The following is a 15253-nucleotide window of genomic DNA, read 5'->3' on the forward strand; positions in this document are numbered from 1 at the left end:
TGCATGAGGGTCCAACTCAGCTCTGCCAGATGACAGCAATCATTGGCACAGTGAGCAGGATATCTAGGAATAGTCGCCTCCACTGGGGGTCTTGCTTCACTAGCTTTGGCCTGCTAACTGGCCCTGTGGCTTGCTGGCAAGTATGTACTTAGAACTGTTCTGATTGGTGCTACATTTGCTGAGTCCTACCAAGTACAACTATAGATTGAACTGACCTAAATCCAGAGCTGATTATTGACATATGGCAGCATGGGATCAGGAACCTCTTTAAAATGGTCCTGGGTTGTGTGTCTTGGCCCAGATCTAACAATATGCTTCAGATTGACTCATGTGTCTTGGGTACAGAATACACGGATACTAGGCTCTGGGTAACAACTCTTTACCCTGCGGTGTGTCAACCAGGCATTGGCCACCACACTCAGGGAGTACACAGGTGCTCTGTGTAATATATGAGTCTACTAGATGTGGAGCACTTACTATGGAGCATGCAGAGATTCACACTTCTAAAAGTAGATAGCAACTTAGAACTCTACAAAATACTTTTGATGCTGCTATTACCCATGCCTCTGTTGTCCCCCCTCAAATAAACCCTGTAATGTTGTGATATAATTAGAAATCTATTTAGGTTTCTGACCCTAACATAGACTAACATTCTTATAGATAGAGCATTAAGAAAATCTTTTGTTTTGATATTTGTTCTTTGGCTCTTGGTTCAATATATAAAGCTCCTAATAGTTTTGTGATTTCCTGAGTGATGGGAGAGTCTGAAACTGAGCTCCTAAATTCCTTGAAATATTCTGGGTGATAGAAGCATCTTTTGTTCTACTGAAGGGACTCTTGGGTGGGTCTACATAACCTCAGGATGGGGAGTTGGCACCCAGCAGAACTAATCTAGTGGTAAGACAACACTTGGAACTTTCAGTACCAACCTGAACCCATAGGGAGGGGAGTGAGGTTGCAGATGAGCAATTGATTTCCCCAGCACCCAAAATATAAAAAATAGACAACTTCTTTTAGGCCTTTCAGGGGTTTGAAGGCAACATTTTTTTCCTCATTTAAAAAATTTTTTCTTAATTCTATTTATCACACTTGTCCCATCTTTAACTGGACTCCCTACCACAAGGGTCTCCAGAATCTGTTTTAATGGCAATAGGCAACCCACATTAGTTTCCCTGTCCTTTCCCCAGAAAATCCTTCACAGTGGTGGCTTTTGCAACACCCCCCCCCACACACACACACACTCCCTGCTCATATCTTCTGGAATCTGCAGTGCACCCATAATATTCATGGGTTTCTGATCCACGAAACTGCCCTCCTTAGCCAGATGCTACCCATCATTAGAGTGCCAATTGCGGGCTTCATTTTAAACGCTCCTGAGGACAGAGGTTCTCACAGGCCTGAGCCTATGGCCCTCCATAAGCTTATGTGGGTCTTGAAAGCCTCACCCTGCAAAGCTCAACACAGCTAACAAAGCCTCCTTGCTAAACCACTCCAAAAAATAACCCTACAGCTAAATCTGAGTATCTAATCTGCTGCGGGAGGGCATGGCCTCTTCTGTCCTCAGCTCCCTTGTCAGTTGAGGAGATGTTTGAGAAGTTATGCCTTTCATGGACCCCTTAACTTAAACCTGAGATTTCTTGGGATTAATAGAGTGAACAACAAGAGGGATTTCTACACTTTATGGTCAGCATAAAATCTCATACATGATGGTGTTTACTGGAAAGTTGTGCTTTTTATCCCTTCACCCAGACACCCCTGATGAAGAACAGGACCCGAGAGTCATCAAATCTGGCTAAACATGAGGCAGTCATCTTAGCACTGGGTGGCCCGCTCCCTAACTATAATAAACACCAAACTAGTCTCCTTTTCTTTCTTTTGAGTCATTTCAGGTCTGCTTGAAAGGTTATCCTGCTCCCTTCACCTTCAGAAACCCTTATTTTGTAGGTAATCTTTTCATACCATCTCAGTCCATGTGTGGCATCATTAATCTTGACATTAAATGTCAAGCGAGACGACCACAACATAATTTCTCCTAAACCTTAATTAATGCCTTGACAAACAAAGGACTCATCAGAATCAGGCCTTTTGATTATGTAAGTCACTTTGATAGAATTTTGCAATGTTCGCTGTAATTTGAGTCTGCAGCTAATTGGAAAATTTCAGAATTCTCTATTCCAAAGGGTATTATCAACTGAGAATAGAAGTTCAACTGTTTTCCTGTTTGGTTTCTCAAATTCACTATTTGTGTATATGTCTTCCATCTGTTACTTCTAGATACAGTTTTGAAGGGGAGCCCACACCCACAGTCACAATTCCTATTTCTCTGTAACCTGTTTAGCTATGTTGCTGCAGAAAGAGCTAAGTTACTATATTAGGCACTAGCATAAAACAAACTAACATGTTTAAAATTGGAGGTATTCTGAGCCGGGAGTCCCAAACATTCCCAAACAGTTCTGCGATTGGAATTTCAATGACTCAGATGCTCAGGATGGAAGGTTCTTTAGTCTCCCTCTGGTATATCACATACTTCTACAATAAGGGTTTCATCTCAATATTTGTTCAATGCATAGATTCGTTTGTGGGTACAGGAGTTTATTTGATAAAATGTCTAAATGACAAAAACAAAATTCATGCATATTTATTTAATCAGTATGTTACATTACATAAAGTATGTATTTGTATAATTTTATACCAAATTGCCAGATACATTTTCATGCATGGGGAAATATGCTGCTTCTTAGCATCTATTACTTCAGTACTGGAATCTTTGGGGACGGCTATAAAGCTTGGAGAAAGGACACTCATTCCTTTTGAATTTATTCAGGGGCAAGGGCAAGGGCTGGGGATGTGGCTCAGTGGTGAAGTGCTTGCCTGGTATACACAAGGCCCTGGGTTCAATCCTGAGCACCACATTAAAAAGAGAAAAAAAAATCACAACATAGAATTGAATTTATTCAGGGCAAAAAATAAATTGTTTTCAAGTTTGAGCATCAAGAATTTTTAATTCATTCTAAAATTTCAGCAAGTCATCCATTACCTCTAAAATAAATATTTCAGATAACTTTTGTCTATCTGAAAATGAATATTGCAAAGAAAAATTTTATATAAATTCTTTTTTTTATTGGTTGTTCAAAACATTACAAAGCTCTTGACATATGTTTCATACATTAGATTCAAGTTGGTTATGAACTCCCATTTTTACCCCAAATACAGATTGCAGAATCACATCTGTTACACATCCACATTTTTACATAATGCCCTATTAGTAACTGTTGTATTCTGCTACCTTTCCTATCTTCTACTATCCTCCCTCCCCTCCCCTCCCGTCTTCTCTCTCTACCCCATCTACTGTATTTCATTTCTCTCCTTGTTTATTTGCCCGTTCCCCTCGCAACCTCTTATGCGTGATTTTATATAACAATGAGGGTCTCCCTCCATTACCATGCAATTTCCCTTTTCTCTCCCTTTCCCTCCCACCTAGTGTATCTGTTTAATGTTGATCTTTTCTTCCTGCTCTTCCTCCCTGTTCTGTTCTTGGTTGTTCTCATTATATCAAAGAAGACATTTGGTATTTGTTTTTTAGGGATTGGCTAGCTTCACTAAGCATAATCTGCTCTAGTGCCATCCATTTCCCTGCAAAATCCATGATTTTGTCATTTTTTAGTGCTGCGTAATACTCCATGGTGTATAAATGCCACATTTTTTTTTATCCATTCATCTATTGAAGGGCATCTGGGTTGGTTCCACAGTCTAGCAATTGTGAATTGTGCTGCTATGAACATCAATGTGGCAGTATCCCTGTAGTAAGCTCTTTTAAGGTCTTCAGGGAATAGTCCGAGAAGGGCAATAGCTGGGTCAAATGGTGGATCCATTCCCAGCTTTTCCAGGAATCTCCATACTGCTTTCCAAATTGGCCGCACTAGTTTGCAGTCCCACCAGCAATGTACAAGAGTACCCTTTTCCCCACATCCTCGCCAGCACTTGTTGTTGTTTGACTTCATAATGGCTGCCAATCTTACTGTAGTGAGATGGTATCTTAGGGTGGTTTTGATTTGCATTTCTCTGACTGCTAGAGATGGTGAGCATTTTTTCATGTACTTGTTGATTGATTGTATGTCCTCCTCTGAGAAGTGTCTGTTCAGGTCTTTTGCCCATTTGTTGATTGGGTTATTTGTTTTTTTTATTGTTTACTTTTTTGAGTTCTTTGTATACTCTGGATATTAGGGCTCTATCTGAGGTGTGAGGAGTAAAAATTTGTTCCCATGATGTAGGCTCCCTACTTACCTCTCTTATTGTTTCTCTTGCTGAGAAAAAACTTTTCAGTTTAAGTAAGTCCCATTTATTGATTCTTGTTATTAACTCTTGTGCTATGGGTGTCCTGTTAAGGAATTTGGAACCCGACCCCACAATATGTAGATCGAAGCCAACTTTATCTTCTATCAGACGCAGAGTCTCTGATTTGATATCTAGCTCCTTAATCCACTTTGAGTTAACTTTTGTGCATGGCGAAAGGAGGGGATTCAGATTCATTTTGTTGCAAATGGATTTCCAGTTTTCCCAGCACCATTTGTTAAAGATGCTATCCTTCCTCCATTGCATGCTTTTAGCTCCTTTATCAAATATAAGATAGTTGTAGCTTTGTGGATTAGTCTCTGTGTCCTCTATTCTGTACCATTGGTCCACCCGCCTGTTTTGGTACCAGTACCATGCTGTTTTTGTTACTATTGCTCTGTAATATAGTTTGAGATCTGGTATCGCTATACCGCCTGATTCACGCTTCCTGCTTAGAATTGCTTTTGCAATTCTTGGTCTTTTATTTTTCCTTATGAATTTCATGATTGCTTTATCTATTTCTACAAGAAATGCCGTTGGGATTTTGATTGGGATTGCATTAAACCTATAGAAAACTTTTGGTAATATCACCATTTTGATGATGTTAGTTCTGCCTATCCATGAACAGGGTATATTTTTCCATCTTCTAAGATCTTCTTCTACTTCTCTCTTTAGCGTTTTGTAGTTTTCATTGTACAGATCTTTCACCTCTTTTGTTAGGTCGATTCCCAAGTATTTTATTTTTTTTGAGGATATTGTGAATGGAGTGTTTTTCCTCATTTCCATTTCAGAAGTTTTGTCGCTGATATACAGAAATGCCTTTGATTTATGCGTGTTGATTTTATATCCTGCCACTTTGCTGAATTCATTTATTAGTTCTAATAGTTTTTTTGTAGACCCTTTTGGTTCTTCTAGGTATAGAATCATGTCATCCACAAATAGTGATAATTTAAGTTCTTCTTTTCCTATTTTTATGCCTTTAATTTCTTTCGTCTAATTGCTCTGGCTAGTGTTTCGAGAACTATATTGAATAGAAGTGGTGATAGAGGGCATAAGCAACATAGGCTGGTAACATGGATTAAAAAAACAAATCGAACAATATGCTGCCTCCAGGAGACACATCTGATTGGAAAAGACATACACAGGCTGAAGGTGAAAGGTTGGGAAAAAATATACCACACACAGCACACGGTCCTCGTAAGCAGGCAGGAGTGGCCATCCTCATATCGAATAAAATCGACTTCAAGACTAAATTAATCAAAAGGGATAAGGAAGGTCATTATATACTGTTAAAAGAACCATTCACCAACAAGACTTAACAATTATCAATATTTATGCACCAAATAATGGTGCTGCGATGTTCATGAAAGAAATTCTCCTCAAGTTCAAGAATCAAATAGACCACAATACAATAATTATGGGTGACTTCAACACACCTCTCTCACCATTGGACAGATCTTCCAAACAAAAGTTGAATAAAGAAACTATAGAACTCAATATCACAATCAACAACCTAGACTTAACTGACATATATAGAATATATCATCCAACATCAAGTGGCTATACTTTTTTCTCAACAGCACATGGATCCTTCTCAAAAATAGACCATATATTAAGCCATAGGGCATCCCTCAGTAAATATACAGGGGTGGAGATAATACCATGCATTTTATCTGATCATAATGCAATGAAAATGGAAATCAATGATAAAAGAAGGAAGGAAAAATCCTACATCACATGGAAAATGAACAGTATGTTACTGAATGAGCAATGGGTTACAGAAGACATAAAGGAGGAAATCAAAAAATTCTTAGAGATAAATGAAAATACAGACACAACACATCGGAATCTATGGGACACAATGAAAGCAGTTTTAAGAGGGAAATTCATCGCCTGGAGGTCATACCTCAAAAAAAGGAAAAACCAACAAATAAATGAGCTCACATTCCATCTCAAAGACTTAGAAAAGGAAGAGCAAAACAACAGCAAATGTAGCAGAAGGCAAGAAATAATTAAAATCAGAGCGGAAATCAACGAAATTGAAACAAAAGAAACTATTGAAAAAATTAACAAAACTAAAAGTTGGTTCTTTGAAAAAATAAATAAGATCGACAGACCCCTAGCCATGCTAACGAAGAGAAGAAGGGAGAGAACTCAAATTACTAACATACGGGATGAAAAAGGCAATATTACAACAGACACTACAGAAATACAGAAGACAATTAGAAATTATTTTGAAAACCTATATTCCAATAAAATAGAGGATAGTGAAGACATCGATAAATTCCTTAAGTCATATGATTTGCCCAGACTGAGTCAGGAGGATACCCACAACTTAAACAGACCAATATCAATAGATGAAATAGAAGAAGCAATCAAAAGACTACCAACCAAGAAAAGCCCAGGACCGGATGGGTATACAGTGGAGTTTTATATAAATTCTTTTTTTTTTTTTTTAGAGAGAGTGAGAGAGGAGAGAGAGAATTTTTAATATTTATTTTTTAGTTCTCGGCGGACACAACATCTTTGTTGGTATGTGGTGCTGAGGATCGAACCCGGGCCGCACGCATGCCAGGCGAGCGCGCTACCGCTTGAGCCGCATCCCCAGCCCAGTTTTATATAAATTCTTAAAAACAAATACTTTATTAATTAGCTGCATAATATGTTTAAAACTGACTTGCCAAAAGCTCTATGCTAGGCTAATTTTTCACTGAGAAGGTGAATATGTATATACACTGAAAGGGATTCCATCCCTGGGAGAAGAGAGAAAAACTACAGAAAACAACTATGCAAAACAAAAGTACTGACTGAAGCAGTATTCTAACAGATTATTTTCTTTCATAAGAAAACATAATAAGTTGCATTGTTTGGAAGCACTTATTTTTTCATCCATAAAACATTTATTGAGTATGATCGTGTGTAAGGCACTGTGGATATGATGGAAGATGCAGCCTCCAGCCTTGAGTTTCTCACCATGAAGTCAGAATGCAAAGCTTACTAACATGTTTTTGTCTTAGTATGAATTCATATTAATGACATAGCATACACAGGCTGCAGTCTTTGATTCTAATTAGTGGTATTTAAGGATTATGAGTGCAAAGAAAGTGGGTTAAATAGTACAACAAACCACACAATCATCTCAAGTGATTTAGCAAAAAACATCAATGAGACTCAAAATACTACTGTGGTATATTTGAAAAACCCAAAATTAAAGGTGAAAGGCTAAACGCTCTTTTCCTAAGATCAGGAGCAGAGCAAATATGGTGTTCTTGCCACTTCTATTCACGACAGCACTAGACATTATAGCCAGGGCCAGTAGGCAAGAAAAAAGAGGCACCCAAACCAGAAAGCAAGATATGAAAGTGTCTCTTCTGTAGATGATGTCATCTAATTTCTAAAACATTGGAAGAATAACTTTTGTGAACTGTTAAAGTTAGTAAATTAAGTCAGCAAAGTTGCAAGATGCAATATCAACTGTATTTCTACACACTAGCCATGAACGATCCAAAAAGAAACACCTTTAAAATTCCATCAAAATGGCAATGAAGAGAATAGAATATTTAGAAGTAAATTCAACCAAGGAGGCACAAGACTGATACACTGAGGACTAGGAAACACTGTTGAAGTACATAAAAACATACCCATGTATGTGGGTCAAAAGACTTAATAATATTAAGATGACAATGCTACCCAATGTAATATATAGTTTCAATGCAATCTCTATCAACCATACAATGGCACTCTCTACAAAAATGGAAAAACTCCAAATAAAATAACTCCAAATAAACTCCAAATAAAATCCAAATAAAATCTCAAGCAACCCTGAAGAGCCAAATCAATCTTGAAAAGGAAGAATAGAAACAGATATTTCAGAAAGTTTTGAAGAAAAGAGGTGGAAGTTCCTTGCTACTGATTTCAAAATTGATCAAAGCACAGTAACTGAAACAGTGTAGTACTGACATGAGGACAGAGAGACAAGAGAAATAGAATTTGAAGACCATAAATATACCGTCACCTTTATGATCCTCGCCATCAACCAGGGAGCCTAAAATATTCAGTAGCGAAAGAACAAGTCCCTTCTTCAACAGTAGTGATGAAAAAAACATATATCCATATACAAAGGAATGAAATTGGACCCTTACACCATAAATTAAAAAATTAACCCAAAATGAATTAAAAGTGTATCCTAATCCATTTTCTATCACTGTAACAAAATATCTGAGAATGAGAATATAAGGTCTATTTGACTCATAGTTATAGAGGCTGGGAAGTTTAAGCATGGCCCCAGTATCTGACCAGTTGATCTGTTGAGGGTCTTCTCACTGCACCATAACATAATGGGGATCATATGTTGAAACAGAGCAAAAGTGCTAGCTCTTCTTATAAAGCCATCAGAGGAGACCCAAACAGATATTTGTATGCCAATGTTCATAGCAGTACATAGGAGACCCTCATGATCTCATCCAATCCTGGTTACCTCCCAAAAGTAATAATGCATGAATTTGGGGACTTTCTATGATATGAACTTTGTGGGGGACACATTCCAGCTATAGTATACCTAACCATAGGATGCAAAATTATAAAATTCTTAGGAGAAAATGCAAGGGGAAAATCTACATGACCTTAGTTTTGGTAATAGATTCTTAAATATGACACTAGAAGCAACAATAATCAAAAAAGAAATAGATAAATTGGACTTCACTAAAACTAAAAACTTTTGTGCATCAGAGGATTAAAGAGACTGAAAAGATAACCCATGGGATGGGAGAAAATACTTGAGAATCATATATCTGATAAGGATTTCAAACCTAAAATATGTAAATAACTTGAGGCTCAACAAAATAGACAACTTGATTTAAAAACATGGGAAAAGGACTTAAATAGACATTCCTCCAAAGTAGAAAAAAATTTCAACATTATTGGTCATTTGGAACATCAAAAGCACAATGAGATACCACTTCACGCCTGACAGAATGGCTATAATTTTTAAGTGGAAAATAAAAAGTGGTGGCAAGAAAATGAAGACATTGGAACACTTGTACATTGCTGGAGGAAATGTAAAGTGTTGAACTGTTGTATAAACAATTTGGCAGTTCCTCAAAAAATTAAACATAGAATTAGCATCTGACCCAGGAATTCTATTTCTAGGTCTAGAACCAAAAGAATGAGAAACAGGTGGTCAAATAGATTTGTATGCCAATGTTCATAGCAGTATTATTCACACTAATCATAAAGTGGAAACAACGCAAGTGTCAATCAGCAGTTGATGCAATAAACATACATGCAATCTATACAGACGATGGAATATTATTCAGCCATAAAAAATGGGTGAGTTTCTTTTACAAGCTATACTATGGATGAAACTTGAAAACATTTTGCAGTAAATGAAGCCAATCAAAAAAAAAAACAGGGCAAATATCTAGAATAGGAAAAGTCACAGAAACAGAAAGTATATTATAGATTAATGGGTTTATGGGAGAGAAGAATGGGGAGTTATTATTTACTGGATCCAGAGTTTCTGTTTGAGGTGATGATAAATAATGGAAATAGTGGTGATGGTTGCACAACACTGAATGTAATGCCACTGAATGGTAATATTAACAATGGTCAAAATCGAAAATTACAATACAGAGATATATATTATGATATATATTATATCTATATCATAGTTGTCCATTTTTATATATCATATATATGTATATCTCACCATTATACAAAAAATGGCAAAGGAAAGAAGACATTTGTATTAATGAGCAATCTGTCACTGTGACAAATATCTGAAATAAAACAACTTAAAAAGAAGAAAGTTTTATTTTGCTCCATCATTTTGGAGGTTTCAGTCTGTGGTTGGTCAGCCTGATCACTTTGGGGCCTGTGTACATTATGCCAGGAGCACATAGCATAGGAAGCTGCCTCCCTCAGGGCAGTCAAGCAAAGGGAAAGGTTTGGGGTCTTGATATGCCTTTTAAGGGGTGCCTTTAGTGATCTAATTTTCTTCCACTTAGGCCCCACCTCTTAAGTATTTCACCACCTCCCAATAGCACCTTAGGCTGGCAACCAATCTTTCAACGTATAGAACAACATATAGAACACTGGGTACACTTATCTAATCTACAGCAAGAATACATAGAAAACTATTTTCAGTATTTGCATTAAAAATCACTGGAAGGATATATAATAAATTAATATAAGTGATTATATTATACACTAATACAGTTTCCTGGCTCAAGCACAGAAATACTTCATACCTGACTGGTAAATGCTCACTCCCAAATTCCCTCAATTTCTTCTACCTCTTCTCTCACCCCAGAATACCTAACTGCCCCCATGTTCCAGAAAGTGGGAAGTTAACCATGGCAGGCAGGGATCCAGCAACCTGGTACAGATGAGGTTGGGTGGTGTCAGGGTGGAAGAGATACTGCATGCTAAGCCTTGGCATGTCCTTTTGAGTTCTGGACCATCTAAATATAGTACCTATCTCTGATAATAAAATTTTAAAGCTAAAATAAGAAGCAAAGAAGAAATATACCAGATGGAAAAGGCAACTTGAGAGAATTAGAGCCAAACAAATGTGTACATGTGAACCACGGTGACACAAAGAAAAATGGGGCTTGGGGAATTACAAATCCTGTAGAGAGGCTTGAATATATGAGAAGAAGAAACTAGCAAAGTAAATTTGGACCACAATATGCAGCATTAATTAACTTGCATTATTTCTGCAGCAGAGACAAATCAGAGTCACTTTGTTCTTCAATTAGCAGAAATCCTTGAACAAATTTATATGTTGGAAAAATCACTCTGACCAGTACAAAGAGAATGGTTTAAAGAGGGGTGAAAGTAGGAGAAGTAGGAGGGCAGAGATGATAAAGAGTGTGGTAATGAGATGAAAATAGAAGAAGCTGAAGGGCAGAAATCAAATGATCTTTCTGAAAAATATCTTGGGATTGAGTTTTTTTTTTTTTAAAGAAAGAACAAAAGATGACTCTTAGATTGCTAACTTGGTTAACTAAGAACAAAAATGACCTTTCATGGGGAAGATCTAAATGGAAAATAATTCTGAATTCTGAAAATGTAAAATGTGAATATATTGAGATGCCAACGATAAAGCATGAAATAATGTGGTTTTCAATAAAATGTTGTTATTATGCAAATGGTAATGATGCTTCCCATTTATTTATAAATGATTTACTAAAAAAGATATATGCTAAATTTTACAGGAAAAAGATCTTTATATATAAATGAACGTCAACTCGAGTAAAATTGAAATGTGTCTCAAAGACTCTTGTGCTGATTTTTGCAAATTTCTTCCACTGAAATAGCTTGGGTGTTAGACATGTAGGAGGATGACCTCCTGTTAATGCCACTAACTTGAGGATTTTATATCTTATAGAGGTAATAAATAACTAATGTGATTTTTCATAATACCAAGTATTATTTTCCCCCATAAATGTTTTCAGAATGCTATATTTCTATGGGAGCAATATTGTTTCCTCTGAGTGGAAATTAGGATGAGCAACAGAAGTTTCATATCTTCATGACCAAAATGACTTTCTTCCCTCAACTCTTCATCTGTCTCCAGCTTCACCTCTCTTTTTCCCCAACAGTTAAACATTTTAAGGAGTTACCTATATTCATATTCTTTATTTCACATTTATTCCTCAACCTACTTTGTCTATTCCATTTCTATAAGTGAAATGGCTACTGCTAAGGTCAACAGTGCCCAACACATGTCTAAATCATCTCTATGTGGTCTCTCTGTTTCACCAACATGCTTAGACCAATCATTCTTTTTGAAACATTCTCTTTCCTTGACTTATATGCTATTACACATTCCTGATTTCTTTTATCCTTCTATGGTAATTTTTCTAAACTCTTTTGCAAGTTTATTCTCCTCTACCTGGCCATTAACTATTGGTATTTCTCAGGAGTTGGTACTAACCCTGCTTTTATTTTACCTCTCTTCTCTTCCAGGGAAGCTCACCACATCTATGACTTCAATTTCCAATAAATGCCAATGATTTCCCCATCTGCCCCCTTTATTTCAAATCTCTAGACTCTTCTTCTACATTACAAGTATAAATAACATTTCCTCAAACTCTGAATGTGTATGCCTCAAATACACCTCAAACTACTTATGTGCAAGTAATTACAGTCTTGATTACTCTATCAAACATGGTTTTATTCTAGTAGTCCCATCTTAATGAAATTAATTATCAAACAGGTACACAAATCAAAACCTCGGTAAGACTTTTAACACTTTTAACATTTATCTTTTATTAAATCTCTATTACCATTTAATCACCAAAACAATTATTGTTTCCTAAGTATCTCTTACATCTCTGTACTTCTTTCTCTCTGTACTATCAACAACCTAATCCAAAGTACCAATATCACTCCTATATTGTTGTAAAAAAAATTTTGTAATTATTCCAACTACAACGTTGCCCTGTGTAATCTGATAAACGTATTGGATGGGAAGTTCTTAGTCCTCAAATCTAGAAAGATAGCATAAAAAATCCTTATTAGTTTCCAAGAAATGCCAGTTACTTAAATAAAAAACAACAGAAATATCTACACATATCCACATCGCATGTTATCATTAGTAATCACCATCTTCTGTTTGATTGGGTAAGAGACTTGAGAAGTGGTAGAGGAAAAAAGGTGAATGAAGTCCTATTTCCATCTTGCTACATCTTCTGCTTGGTATCTGACCTTTCAAAACAGGAGTATCCAGTCTGAGTTTTCTCTTTCAGTCTTTTCCAGATTATTTTAGGGTCATCTGAAAGCCTGGGAAGACCCTGATGTGCTTCTCCAACATGGGTGAGAAAGTCTGTGGTATGAATATGTTCATCTACTTTCTCTTGGAGGAGAACTGACTCCAGTAAAGTCTTCTTTTGCTTTAGGAAGGTAGACTGAGCCAGCTATGCTTTTTTCCTAATACAGTTGGGACACTGTGAAGTAATGTGTTGCTTTGCTGATGCCACCTGTTTTAGTGTTGTCCTCACGTTTTCAAAATACATTCTGTTTAAAAGTTCATCAGGAACAGTACATGTTAAGGCATTGATTTCTGAAGGCTCTGGATCGCATCTAAACTGCAGCTTTTTGTGTTTGTTGCTCTTCTTTTTAGAGTCCACTCTTTGATGGATCAAGTTTATCTTAGTGGTGCAAAAGACTGCAGGGCAAAGATCAAGTTTCAGATCATGATCTATGACTCCCATATTTTTTCAATGATTTTTCCCCCTGTGGTTTTTCAGTTTCAAATTTTATTAAGCTATTTTCCACCCATTAGATGGGGGCAGAAATCCATAAATTTGATTATATATCCTGTGGATCAAGCTGTTGGGAATAGGTGCACCCCTTAGAAGAATTTAGCAATACATAGAAAACTATATATGCCTTTAATACTTTGATCTTGTAATCTCAGACTTAGGAATCATCTTGAAACTGTACTTCCAAAGACATAAAGGAAAATTTGATTTTTTATGATGGCAAAATGCCAATCAAAACAAGCAAATCAACTGTGACAAATTCCTATAAAGGAATATTATCCAGTTGTAGAGAGAAATGAGAAAGATATATACATGTTGATGTCATGTGACATCCAAAATATATTTTTAAGATAAAACAGAGTAATGTGTAGAATATGTTAAGCATATTTTTTAAAGAAAGGAGGACAGAAGTTTGTTTTTTTATTTATATTTAAAAAAAACTAACTGATCTTCAAAGTAATAGTCAACTCTAAGAAACATAATGGTATGAATGAAAGACAAATGTAAAGGACCCCATGCATATAAGAGAAGCCTAATATAATAAGATTTTCCTCTCATGCACCATCTTGGGGAGGAGAAGAGGGAAGGAAAAAATTGTGTTAGTTTAATTTATCATTGACTGGGCACTTGCCACAATAAGACTGACTTACATGGGGAATGTCTGTGATATTAATTAGCATGGAAGACAGCTAATGCAATAAATCCAGCTCATGGGCTAAACTTATTTTATCTCCTTATTTGAGATAGGCATTTTCCAAAACAAACTATATCACTGAAGAATGTAAGACTGTTTCTTTAGAGGCTTCCATGCTTAACTTGAAAGCTGTCAACTCAAAAGGCTGAAACAGAGCAAGACTATGAAACCTGAGTGAATAGCTCATTCTTTGGGTCCCTGCCCTTGCTACCCGCTGCCATGTGGTACAAGCCTGAGAGGTGTGCACTATGATAGCTAATGAAGCACTTCCTTTATATCGCTCTGACCAGAATTCCTATTTGAAACCTCTGTATCATGCCAGCAAAATCTCACAATGTTAGCCTTTGTTCTGGCTAGCAGAGGCCAATTCTTGTCCTTTCAGTGGCTGGATTTCACACACAAAACTTGTTAGGCCCTTCTGCAAAGAAGTGCAGCAGTAAGTCATTAAACAAACTTCTGCTATTTTGTAAGATTGTTTTGTCTGTCTTTTTTACATCACAGCATCCCCCCAAAAAACTAACTAACAAACAAACAGAAAAACCAAGAACTTGTAATTTTGAGAACACTTAACGTGCTTGGAGTAAAAGCCATTGGCCCTCTTGAAGGCATTCCTACATATCAAATATAATGATACAGGTGGCATTATAACCAAAAGGGACAAGAAGACAATTTATCCTGGATGAAGAAAGCAGCATCAAATGGCCAAAATTAATTACACTTTATAATCCTCAATGTAACTGGGAAGTATTAAATGTGACCCACTCGTTATGGTTTTTTGGATATTATTTATCATGCTGTATCATGTGATTACGCATTTCCTCAACTACCATTAGATAATGTGTCCAATGCATGCTTTGGCCTAAAGAACAATCCGTAGTCATTATCATAGAGCTCTCTAAAATATAGGCATCAGCTAATCTAAACACAAATTCAAAATATTTTAAAAGTTCCTCATGAT

The 15253-nt window shown here is 36.5% G+C and overlaps 1 pseudogene; it reads right to left on the reverse strand.

Moving 5' to 3' along the window:
* Nucleotides 1-13019: 13019 nt before the first annotated feature.
* Nucleotides 13020-15253, reverse strand: part of LOC144257174 (uncharacterized protein C8orf48-like) — a 77971-nt pseudogene continuing 75737 nt past the window's right edge.

This window comes from Urocitellus parryii, chromosome 10 (assembly GCF_045843805.1).
Source record: "Urocitellus parryii isolate mUroPar1 chromosome 10, mUroPar1.hap1, whole genome shotgun sequence".
NCBI classification, from domain to species: Eukaryota; Metazoa; Chordata; class Mammalia; order Rodentia; family Sciuridae; genus Urocitellus; species Urocitellus parryii.